The 13,291-nt window shown below is 39.7% G+C and overlaps 1 protein-coding gene across 2 annotated transcripts in view; it reads left to right on the forward strand.

Annotated features, from left to right (window-relative positions):
- The window catches only part of nlgn2b (neuroligin 2b), a 67,035-nt gene that overhangs the window by 12,548 nt on the left and 41,196 nt on the right, over positions 1-13,291 (forward strand). The window lies entirely within an intron of this gene.

Here is a 13,291-nt window from a genome sequence, read left to right on the forward strand (position 1 = left end):
TGGATAATGTGGATGTGCTCCTTCTGTTTAATTCATCGTCCTACAAAGTGTCTTCTCGTGATAACATTCGATTGATACAAAGGGTTAGGGTTAGGGTTACATAAACCAGACGCGCATTCAATATTCATATGAAGTATTATAAAAAAACATGCAATCTTCCCCTGAAGATGTTAATCTTTCTTGTCTATTTCTCTACACAATGCAACGAGCAACATCTCTGATGTAAATGACACATCATTATTCAGCGTAGACTGAAAGGCTTTATTGATAAATGCTCATGTTTGAATAGGCTGACGATCGTAGGTACCAAGGTGATAGCTGCCGTAGTCCTAACAGAAGCCCATGTGTTGGTTCTTATCTGGCCTCACTGGTGTAGTATCCATACTGCAGCTGCCCCCCCCCCCCATCCCTCCTTCCTCCCACACACACGCATACACACACGCTCACTCCTCTACTGACTGCACACTTCTGTTTCAATGAAAATGAATGTGTAAATGTGCTGTACATCGTCAACCATGTGTGCTTTCGCCTGCCTAGTTTTTCTTAGAACTCACATGATCTTGTGTAAGAAAGAAGCAGGTGGACCTGACGTGTCTTTGAAAAGGCATTGCACTTTCCACTCGGGAGCAGGTTTGAAACAGGTTAACTGGATGCAAAATTGTAACCCATTTCAAAAACACACTGTAAGTAGACACGAAAGGAAAAGGAAATCCTAAACAATCCCATTTGAAATGTTATGTTCAGAACATAACCCGCTCGACTTTGTTTTGATTATATGTTGGGAACAAAGCAAGGGCATGCTTGTTACTGTGACAACACGAGATTGCAGTAATAGTTCAATTACGCCGAGTTCAAATTAAAGTGATTTCGCCCAGCAGGGGTATGTTTGATTAGACCGGGGGCAGTTTACATAGACGAGAATTGGGCTCAAGGCATTACTGTGAAATGTCAGGTCATTTAGTTTGACTTTTTGTTGTTGTTTCTTTGAGTTCTGCTTACAGAGCAGATGGAGCTCAGTTGACTGAGGCCTCAAATGTTATCTAAAAGCAGTCAATCCAAAAATGAGAGCTTTTACTACTACTATTACTCCCTTTTTTTTGGTCATCCTTGTGAATAAATGCTGCATCAGAGATTCGTGTCAAACCCATCTTCATCCTTTTTGACACAAAGAACACATGTAAGAAAAACATAAGAGCTGAGCGTCTAAACCAGGTTGGTGTGTTTTGGTATGACATCTTGATTAATATTTTAATAAATATACAGCGATATTAATGTCAGTTTAATTTTTTTATTGCTAAACGGATTCCCCATGAGCTGTCTCTTTAATAAATTCTAAATTGTATAATTCAGACATGCATGTACTGCTGTGTAAGTCTGTCAATACTGATGATTGGTTGACTGAAAATATTCTAATAATGAAACACATCACTGACTGGAAAGATTTTGCTTTTGTATTTTGCATCCAAAAAGCATTATAACTTTATTGTTGTTTGATATTATTTTTTAGAACCTGGTTAGTTTCAGAGTTTTTACAAATGATTTCATCTAGCAGTCTTTCAAAGTTAGGGCAAATCTTAATAATAAAGCCGACTTGACAAAGGAGGGCATTATTAAGTTTACTCGCATGTTAATAAAGCTCTGCAGTAAATTTTGAAAATATTTGAAAAAAACCTGTGATTACATACTGTACTTGTTGCCTCCTAGAAGCAGATCTTTTCCTTTTCGACTTATAAAACCGCAGTAAACAGCCGTGCTACTTCTCCTTTGACACCACTGAAATTGGATCGGTTTGTAACGAGCTGCTAGGCAAACTTTATGGCAGAATGGCTGTTTGAAAATATGAACAGCGCCGTCAGAAAGTATTGAGGACGGTGACGTGCTTTGAATGTAGCCCAGCACATGGAATGTGAAACGAAGCAGCCACTGTGAGTTTAAAGTGCTGACTTTCAGCGTTACAGGGACATTTGAGGGTGTTCACATCCACAGAGTGCGTATCACTGTTTCAGATGTAAAACCACATTTGTGGAACAATGCAGCAGGACATAGATCCTCAGATAGAGACATTTAGAGAAGAGGCAACCGAGACGATTTTTAAGGGCTTCACCTTCCATCTTCAGTCCGAAGACCCGACTGACATTAAAATTCCCCTGAAACCAGCAGATATGAAGAGAGCTGTGAAAGTGCCATCCTTATATTTCTGTTTTCTTCAGTCATGGCCTGCAGTAGGAGTAGAGCTGGGATGGTTACTTTTGAAATGTAATCGCTTACAGATTACTAGTTAACTGTTTAAAAATGTAATAATTAACGTTCTATTGTAATTACTTCATCAAAGTAATGGCATGTATTACACTGGGATTTCTTTTTGATAACTTTTCTAACATACAGTAAACAACATCAGGAGGCACTTTATTTTATGTGACTGACTGTACAGATGTTTCCTCAGGTTTGACAACATTGTCCCCGCAGACAAAGCAACATTTAAAACACATTAACACGACAGTAATGTGGGAACGCTTTTCTGATTCCAGAATGAAAATATTCTTGAATTTCCAGCAGTGAAAGGTGTCCTTGTCTGAAAACATGGCCATCTGCCTTGGCATGGTTGCTTTGAGTGAAGCATTGTGATTTAATTGGCAGACGAGAGGTGGCGCAAATTCAAACCAATCAAAATCAAGGCTCCAAATTTGAGCGTATATGAGCAAATGAGTAGAATTGATCGAGATGTAGACAGAAAAGATGCAACGTAACCAAATGAAAGTTATATTTCATACATAAGCTTATTACCAAAATTAATATATTCAGATGTAACCCCTTTAGAAACGACGATATTTAATAACACCACTGATGGATATTTTTGCGTGGAGGCCCTTTTTTGTTTTTATTGCACCATCTGTTAAAGTAACTTGCTGTACTCATATCTCAAATTATCAGTATTAATACTAGTGTTTTATTTCTTGTTTCTTTTCTTTCTTGTTATTGTCTCTTCACAAACTATCATTATAGTAGAGCTTTAAGGAAGCAGATTACTGGATGAGCAGTATTTTTCCCTTTCTGTTGCTCCCTTCTCCCTGTCTTTTTTTTTTTTTTTTAAGTTGTCCTCTTCTTCGCCGTCGTTTTGACCTCAGACTTTGCTCTTTCCGTCCGCCCTGACAACGGCTGGGAAGACCTCACGAGACTCACGTGTTTTGTTTTCTTCCTTCCTGTGATCGGAAACCTATTTCAGTTTGTGGAATGAAGGTTGAACTTACAATATGTAACAAAGGGTGCATGTGCCAAGGTAGCTTTAGAAATATCCTGTAATAATTGTGGCAACAAGATGAAGGTGTTGGATGAAGCTTAGACATATTAAAAAAAATTTAAGAAATTATATAAAAAAAATCTGTTACCCTCGTGGCTGTAAATCAAAACACAGATTTCAGTGGAAGTAACCAATGCAGAGACTAAGGCTTTTAAAAATGAATACAGATGTTGAACATATTTGTATATGTATTCATAAAAGTTGATGACGATAAAGTAACACCCTTAAACACAGAAAACATCACAACATCTTAATATTAATATTTCCCAGGACTTACAGCAACACCATGTAATTTGTGATGAACAACAGCATCTATGGCCATAATGATTATGATAGTTTATTTTATCATTATGAGATAATGATGAATGCTAAAACATAAATCTACTTTGATAGTCTGTAGTTTGACGGTAAGAGACTCTTATAGTTTGTAAGTTTGAAGTAGCAGCGGACAAACTAAATCTAAAACTAACAGCTAATATATTTCAAATTGTCTACGATATTCCTTTATTGTTCATACAGATCCTTATGGTACCTACTAACATATAGTCATGCTCAACAGTATCTTTGGGGTACTTTTCTGATGGCATCAGTACTATCAGTCATTTGTTTTGTAGTCAATCCTTCTGGCTTTGATGGTGATTTATTCACCAACTTACTGCCCATCCTGTCCAGACGTTCTCCACATGCGGGAAGAAGGCTTTTCTCGTCAGTTGGATGTTGCTGTCACAGACGGTCATGCATTAATCACACTTGCATGTTGCCAACAAAATGTTCATAACACACCCACATCAAGAACATGAGACACGCATCGACAGCATGTTGCTTGGGAGTCGTTGGGCAAACAGGATACTTTGGGAAAAACTAAAATGGGTATTTGTCAGCCAACACACTGGTGTATCTCCTACATACGAGTCTCTCATAGCCAGCCAAGCTCCACTGGACTGTGCCATCGTTGGAGAACAGTCTGGCTGCACCAGTGTATCATTCTGGTATCGGGGGGGCGGGATGGATTCAGGTTTATTTTGTATTTCTTTAAATCAGTCACAATCTTGGGTGGTGCTAAACCCAACTTGCGACGATCTTGCAAAATGGTGTCATGGGGAGATCTTATTTTGGTGGAACATTTGCACACAGGGAGGCGAGCCCTGGCATAAAAATGGCTAAATCCCCTCAAAAGGCCTCATTGCATGATCCAAATCTTCGTTAAAACTAGAAATTTTCAGCGTGTCGGTTGCCAGGGCCGAGGTTATTGTTGTTGTTTCCTGTTGCAATGGGAATTTAAAAATTGATAACATACACAGATAGCAGAAAAGGACGAGAATGTCGCTTGGAAGCCGATGGCAGGTTTATACCAACAATCCAAATCCGATGAGTCAGACTGGCTACACGAAGTACTGTAAACTTGCATGCTATTGGTCAGGGGCTCAGCATTGGTGTCATCTCTTTTCAGTTTGAGTTTCCTGTCAGTCGTAGATTCTCAGACTCTTTTGACTCTCCTTTAGTCTAGAATGAAGAATAAAGCTGATTGCAGATTTGCTAGGCGTGTTGAATGTTCCTGCCCAAAGAACATAAGCTAGTTAATTCAGTGTTATCCTGTTAATCTCCGTTTAAACTGCCGACCTCCAGACACCTTTTTATCTATTGTTTCCAACTTTGCAGCCATGTTTCCTCTTATGTTTTCTAGCTTGAAAAAAAAAAATCACTGTTGTTATTATTATTATTATTATTTTATTTAATTATTATTGGTTTTTTTTATGTGGGCAGTCATGGCTGAGCCACCTTCTCTCTTTAATTTACAGTAGTGGGTCATTCTCTTCTTAAATTAGCTTTAAGCTTGAGGCGAAGCAGCTGTCAAACTGCTCCCTCAAACTGTGTGTATCGCCCACTGACACCTATACACACGCTAACACAGCTAGCATTTCACCTAGATCATCGCTAATTAGTGTGTCACCAGATTGTGCTCACTACTCGGCTTCATTATGACACGCTTACCCGCTTACGATTCCCAAACACACTAAGAAAGCAGATAAATAAAACATAACAGCCCCTCGGAGGCAGCCATGCTCAACTAGACCATGTTCTTGAGGGTTTTTTTCGGCCACGTGCTGTCGAGATATCGCACCCTGTTAGTGTGTTGGTTTGCAGAGGTGTAAGATAAAGGGGTTTCCGCGGGATCCACAGGTGTTAAGCGGGAAAAAAACCAATGGTTACCAACAGCAACATATTGATTTTCTGGTCCAGCGGTGACAGAGGGCCTTTTGTCTAACACCTCCTATCTGCCCCTACTGCCTGCTGCTTTATGATCCCGAGGGCAGCTTTAATAACCCCCGCTTGTGCTTCATTAAGGCCCCTTTAATTGTTTTCTACTTGATTTGTGAACTTTTTTTTTTTAACTTGAGTTTTCATGGTGTTAATTATTGCGCAGAGTCAATGCAGCAGTTTAGCGGAGAAAAGCAGTGACATTTTAATTTGTTTTGACCTTTGGCCTCAGATGCTCGGCCAGGATTTGTCCAGAAGGCCTTCATCCCTTCAGAATGAGGTGTGTGCAGTCATTTCTTGGGTTAATTGCAGTTATAATAAGTGTAACGTGACATTTCCTTGCGGATATTCCCACATTTTTCTGGCTGCAGTGTGATGAGGATGGGAACGTGGCGGCAGATGGAGGGGCCACGGTATCTGATTGAGCTGCTCTTGGAGTCTGGAGAGCTTATGGTAAATAGAATAAATTGGAGGATGAAGCTCAAAGGCTTCATCAGCGCTAACAATGCAGCAGTCCTCTGAAATTATGGGGTCGCTTTAAAAATTAACACTGTGACAAAAATTCTTAACCTAAACTATTTCTCACTCGGATTAACCTTTATTGGGGTATTGCTCTCCAGAACTGATTTGTCACAGAGAACTTTAGCGAGAAATCGGGACAGACTGTCAAGGAGAGTGTGTATATTTTAAGAAAGGATATAAAACTTTTAAGCAAAGGAATTCACATGACATTTATTGAGTATGTTTTTATGCAACCTGGTATCACACCTGTCAGTCCACTAGAGGATGCCGTGTCAGCGTCACGTATTGCCTCGCATAGGTGTGAAAAGTAATGTCCCTTAAGTTTAGCCACCAAGAACCATGTGGTTAGGTTTAGGAAGAGATTGCGGTTTGGGTTAAAACAAGTCATGTTATTTATGTCATTACGTACGTAAATGAAATATGTTACGTTATGTACGTAATCTCCTCAGCTCGAAGAACTATATGACGACATGAATATATCATAAAAGGTTCAACAGTGATCCTGTTGCAATAATCCTAATATGGTTTAAAGCTCGATTGACACAAAGTCTGCAGAATCGCTGCCTATTATACCCTCTGCAGCCCTCCCCTGTCTGCAGGGGCTTCAGTCTTCATTATGAGATACGTCACATATTTGGAGGCAAAATGTTTTATCTAATTAAAGGAGCCTTTTGTAAATTAGTTGGGCAGTTATTGATGTTATTTTTACTGAATAAATCCAGAACTTGTGATCTAAAATTGAATGAGGACTGCACAGAATTGTTTTAATTTGACTTGGGTTTTCAAAGTAGACGAATCACACGTGATCAGTGCTGACAAGAACTGGCTTAAACTGGTCTGTCAGGACTATATTTTAAAATGGACTAACATGTTCGGCGCTGGATTCAAATCTTTCGCCTACGCCCTGTTGCCTCAGTCTCATCCGTGCATCACACGGGCTTTTACAGATTACAAAGCGGACCAACTGACTTCTCAAGTGGTGGCTTTTGAGGAGATGAATTCTGATATGCTACACTTTCCAAGAGTGGCAGCCTTTTCTTTCTTCACCTCCTATTCCTGAATCACGCGGTGCATCCTGACAGGCTGCACACAGAGGCACTGAGGTGGATTCTGGATAGTGTATATGTCGAGTGTGAAAAGAGGACGGGGCCCTTTGGCTGAGCCTACATATGCAGCCTGACAAGTCTAATCTGCTTCCCTCTCACTTTATCAACAAGACGACTTATTCATCTTTCCTGCTCCATTAAAGGTGTAAGAGAACGTTAAGGCCTCTAATCATCTCTTTTAATCAAAACAGCCCAAATCGTCCTCTTTATACCTGCTAAAAGGAGAAGTCCGCTGTCATAGAAAAAACAGGGCCAGTCTTACAGCAGCTGTTCTCTTGCCACGCTGTCCATGGAACAGTGGCTTAAATCTCCGTTATGCTGAATGGACATGGCCAAAAATCGATTAAACTCTTTTACATTACACATAAAATGCACATTAGCAATCTGTGCTGTGCTACTTCACAACAATTCATTTTGTAAATACTTACTCCCCTTTTTCCCAGCATCCTCCTTGCACCCTCCTTAAACTAAGAGTACGACTTGTGGCTACTCCTTTAAAAGAGCTTTGCTTTTATGATGATCAGCGTTAGATGAGAAGTTCGAGCCCACTTCCATGTTGTACAGTTAATATTGAGCCACCATCAGCAGAAAGGCTAATTTAGCTTAGCAAAAGGACTGGAAATGGGGAAACAGCTAGCCTGGATTTAGAAAGTACCAAATGTCTCTGGCTGTCTAATTTATGTTTTATATCTTATTTGTTTTACAATCACAAGAGTTTAAAAACAACATGTTCCCTTCAACCAGAACCAGACTAGCTGTTTCCAATATTTATGCTAAGCTAACCAGCTGCTGATGGTGCTTTTATATTTACAATAAAGACATGCGAGTGTTGTCTGTTTTCTCATCTAACACTCTGCAAGAAAGTTACTGAGCACATTTCCAGATTGAAGCAACAAATTAGGTTAGCTTAGCATTAGCTAAGTGATGTTTGACCAGGGACTTCTGACGCTCTGACTGCTCAATGTCTGCTGAGATAGACACAGTTCTGTTTTGTCTCATCCAATAAGAAAACTTTCCTACTTGGTAACGATAAGCATCGAAGTACTATGAGCTACAGACCTTTAGGCACTTCACTGTTGGTACCCATAAAATCATAAGTAACTGCTATTCATTACCCAAAACCAAAATATCATGGTAAAGGTGTGACTGGCTGTGTTTCCTTCATCAGTTTTACAACATTTATTTGAAAAAAGAAAAAAAAAATCACTACAACCCAACCGATTTATTGGCTGTCCAATTTTGTGGGCCTATCACATCTGTGTCGACTTTATGACATTTGGTATAAGCCGATATACAAACTTTGGAAATATAATTTAGAAATGTATCTTATTGTGTTTTTTTTTAATTCATAGTTATTTATAGCCTAATTATACATGCCCAGTAAAGTTCAGTGTTAAAACACTGATATAATTTTGGTTAACAATGTCCAGTGAAAAACTCAAAATGATCCTTCCTCCAATACATATTTGTCACAAGTGTTTGATAACCACATTTTGTCAGTGTATATCGATAGTGGATTTTTTTTTTGACTTCTTAATATTGGTATCGGCCTCAAAAATCAAGCGTGTTTCAGGATCTGCTTTTAGCTTTTTGGAAACTTAAACTAAAGACAGTTAGCGAAAGGGAACGCAAGACATCATACTTTGCAATGTTTTAAAGAGGAGTTCTTATTCTTCTCTGACACCAGTGGACAAAGACAACGGATCACTGTATCTACATATTGCTGGTTGCGTGTGAATACGACATAGAGCCTCCAGAGGTTCATTTTCTCCGCACAGTGACGGTAGACGGCAGATGAGCAAGTTTAGTCAAAAACTCAGCACTCTGTTTCTGGCTTGCTAAGCTGCTTGTCATCCACAGATGTTGACGAGCGGAGGAGAGCCGCTTGACAGCTCAAGTAGTGCATGTAGCTTTAACAGTCAAAGTGGAAACAAGGTGATTTAAAATCCCAAGACAAGCATTTTCCTCAAACACCTTCATTCTGCGAAAGTTTTCACAAACCGCTTTGACCGTTTCATTTAAACATACCCATAAAAGCGTCCCACTGGCAGGGGGGCATTACCTTCTCAAACAGCTCCGGCTGACAGGACTACCTATTATATAAAACAGATCAGAAAACAGCTTACATCAGCCTGGTGCTTTGTGTGTCAATTTATCCCATTTTATGCACGTTCAATGCTGTTTCAGCTCACGGATGGTTGACATGAACAGATGTTAGGGATGTTAGGGTACTTCCATTTGCAAGCCACATGTGAGAGGTTGAGGGGAGGCCAATTTGCGCTTACCGTGGAGTCTCCACTCATGCATCATCCGATGCCTCATTTGATTTTACGCATGTGTGTGCATCATTGCTAGTACACGCAGGGCAGCGCGGCATACAGAGGACAACCTGACAGGCTACAACCGTTTGACCCACACCTACTGTATGCTTCAGAAAGGACGTACCTCCATGTGCATCCTTGGTACGACTGTGCATACTAAAGGTGATCTGACCTTGGACTTATGTTCACTCAGATTTACCAGCAGTATACAGACACAGAGGGCTGTTCTAAAATCTGAAGGTGCCACTAATGTGGCAAATGCAAGCAGTGAGCAGCTCTTGTGTAATACAACACCATTTGAAATCTCAGCCTTTAGGCTACACATGGTATTCTGTATAATGTGTATCATAAAGGTGTATTGTAAAGTTATTTGTGTGTGTGTGGTTGTACCTATAGTATTTCAGCCTGTCTGCATTTTTCTTTCACTCTCGATTTTACCAACTTTCAGTACTATTGATTATTTGTAGCTGGCGGTCGGATTGTGTTTGGGAAGATTGTATTGCGTCCAAAACCACTCGCCTGGTTGTTAACTTTTCTTTGCTATCTTCTGTATTCCAATTTAGGAAGCCCTTTGTGGTGTTTCAAAGACTTTTTGTTTCAGTCATTCCGAAAATACTGAAGGCAACAAAATCCACCCGCAGCGTTAGTTAACAAATTAAAGGGGAAAGCCACTGATTTTACACCTGCAAATCTGTATTAGGAATGAGACTTTGCAAAAAATATATATATATTTCACTCTGAACTGTTCGACTATTATTTGAAAGTGCATAGAGTGAGACTGACTCATGTCGTAAACTCGGGCTCAACAAATGCCATCAAACTTGCCTTGAACAAAGCTAATGGAAAGTATGTGTTGAACTACAGTCTTTGAGATCAGCGCTGTTGTTTGCTCTGCACGTCTAACCAAACTTATTTCATCTGGTGACAAAGGTAGCCATTGATTGTTGATGTGTGGATTTGCTCTCAATTCTTTGTTCATAGTATTTTTTAAGACAAGACAATAAACTATTTGATTTAATGATAATTTGAAAATCCTGAGCCATCCCTAATTTGTTTAAAGGTGTTGCGGACTGAAACTACACATTAGAAAACATTTGTATAAACCTTTTGTGACTGCACGGGGAGCTGCACGAAGACTGTTAAATTGCCCTCAGATGACTCAGTGTTATTTGAGGCTGAATATTATTAGTCAACAAAATCTGGGGGTGTAAAGTCAGAAAAAAGTGAGTTTGCCAGACCTCTGTAGCATGCTCCTTTTCTCTAATTCAGGCTTGTGGTTTGAGTTTACATGAACTACTATTAGCATAGGTCACCCAAATTGTGGTCGAGTGTCAGGTTTTAACAAAAAAGAAGAAGGCATGGAATACAAAAGAAGGTTTGTCTGGTTCTGCTGCATCAAATTTGGATTCTTTATTGATCTAAACTGCCCATTGTTGTAGGATTGCAACGCTAAACCGTTACAGTGATGAGTGCTCTTTTAACGTGTTGTATTTAATTTCTTTAATCTGCTAAAAAAAAAAAAAAAAAAACTCCTGAAGGTTAACTCTTGAGCTTTAGAGGAGTGCTAGCTGCATGCTGTTTCCCCCCCAATAAAGCGTATCAGCTAATTTCCTACAACAACAAACTAATTATTTAAATATACTTGGCTGGGTGAAACACAAATGATATGAACAAGTTGGGGACGTGAACCCATCACCCCATTTCTTTAACTCCTATTCCAAACAAGTCTAGTGGCTTCTCTAAATCACGCAAACCTCCCCCTTCACAATGAGTGTTTTACAGCGCAGTGTAGAGTCATGCACTGTGTATAATTCACATTAAGCTTTGTCTAAGTTGGATTTTCAGCTTGACTATTTATGCACAGTAACCTTCTTGATGAGGATTCAGGGTGTCCTTACCTCCCCTTTCGAATGTGTAGTGTTGTCATTAAATGGAGTCACTCAGAGCGCTTTAATGAACTGAATATTTGTCCAGACAGCTTGTCCCTGTTTATTCCTCACAAAGCAGAACACCACTCACTTGACTAACTTTAAGCATCCTGTGATGTCGCACGCCATCTTCCTGCTGTATTTGACTGTTGTACCTCGTGCCTGCTGACTGCCAGTGGAGTGTGGACATTGCTGGGGTTGAGGGTGGAGCAATGAGGTGGCATTCAACTAACAGTTAACACCACATAAAGCCTTTATCACACCTAAACGGCTCCGTCTCCCAAAGCCAGAGTGAGATAAGCGCTGCCCATTCATCTGTAATGATGTGGAAGCAAGAAGCAACTGAACTGAGTTGAAGGGAAAAGGCTAACTCTGACACAGTGTGGATGGCTGCAAAGGGTGTGGGGCCAATAGGGGTTTTTGTCTGTTCGCTTCACAGAATAATGTGTGAAGGTGTTTTTATTTCATTTGCGTTCTGTGTTACTGAAGTTAATTACAAGACAAGTTTATTTTTTTCTTCTTTTTTTACACTTCAAAGTCCTGTAATTATCTGGAAGATAAAAACGTGAAGCAGGGGCCACATTAGTCATTGAAAAAGTTTGCCTTTGGACTGCAAATTACATCTTTGCAACCAGAGTGAATATTCTTCGACATTTAACCCTGCCTTCACATGCTCTTTGCAAGCTTCTGTTCTCAAGAAATAATTGCAACACCCAGGAGTACCTGAGTACTTCCGAGTTGCATATATTTTGAAGCTTATGTTCAACAGCATTTCCACTATTTCCTATCACATGTGAGGGCAGGTTCAAATTTAGCCAAAGTATTAATCATAGCAATGGGCCATAACAAACTGTTCTTCACACAGTTTGCACCCCATTGTAACTGGGCTGATGTGATCACAATTTTATAACCCTAAAAGCATTAGTGAGTCATCACACCAGCCACTTTTGCTGATGTAATGCACAGTTCATGGTTATTTGGGGCATATTCAGATGTCGCTTTAGAAATGGACTCACACAATTTGGACAAGACGTTGATTCCAGGCAGGGTTTTTAGGAAACACAACAGATTTCCCAAGAGCTTGGAAAAAAGCGATAAAATGTCGCAACAATTATAAGCCAAGATTGATAATGCAGTCAGATGCCACTACTGTGGCACTAAAGAAAAGATAAATAAATAGATAAAGATGCTTTCATATTCATTGAAAATGTCTATCTTAAATGGAACTATTAAATTTGGAGGCCAGCGTGACAACATGTTAATTGAAATTCAGTGTGCTTTGCTTTCAAAAGAGAACAAGACAAAGAGTCTGCGGCCATGCTAGCAGTTTTATGAGGCTGTAATTAAACACAGTCGTGCACCGAAAGGCTAACGTTCCGCTTTTGATTAGCAGCTATGATGTTTACCATTTACCATTAGGTTGAACAGATGACGCAAAATCCTTGTTTCTGTTGTGGCAGACAAAATAGCAAAGCTTAGCCTCAACTTCATATACCTGCTATGAAGAAGTATAGTACGACCATCATAGGTGTTGCTGGAGCGCACCAGAATGATGCTCTGCCACTTTTCTCCTCCAAGCGAGGAAATAAAATGTTCTCTCTTCTCTCAATCTGTTTGAAATTCATTTACATTTGTTAAGTCCTTGAAAATCCAACGGTCTCGAAAGCATATGTAATGGAAGGATCAAAGTTGTCAAAATGACATTTAAAGCGTATCGATTGATTCACAAAGACAACTCGAGGCCTCGTTTTGATCCGCTACCGTTTGCCCAGTGAAAGTTACTGCATTACGCTTTAATACAAACTCAACACTTCCTGTATCTGTTTCAAATTAAAAGCCCTCTCAGTAGACAGAAAC

Source organism: Brachyistius frenatus, unplaced genomic scaffold, assembly GCF_029030835.1.
Source record: "Brachyistius frenatus isolate BFR_SWC_R1_liver_20210118 unplaced genomic scaffold, ASM2903083v1 Contig_34, whole genome shotgun sequence".
NCBI classification, from domain to species: domain Eukaryota; kingdom Metazoa; phylum Chordata; class Actinopteri; family Embiotocidae; genus Brachyistius; species Brachyistius frenatus.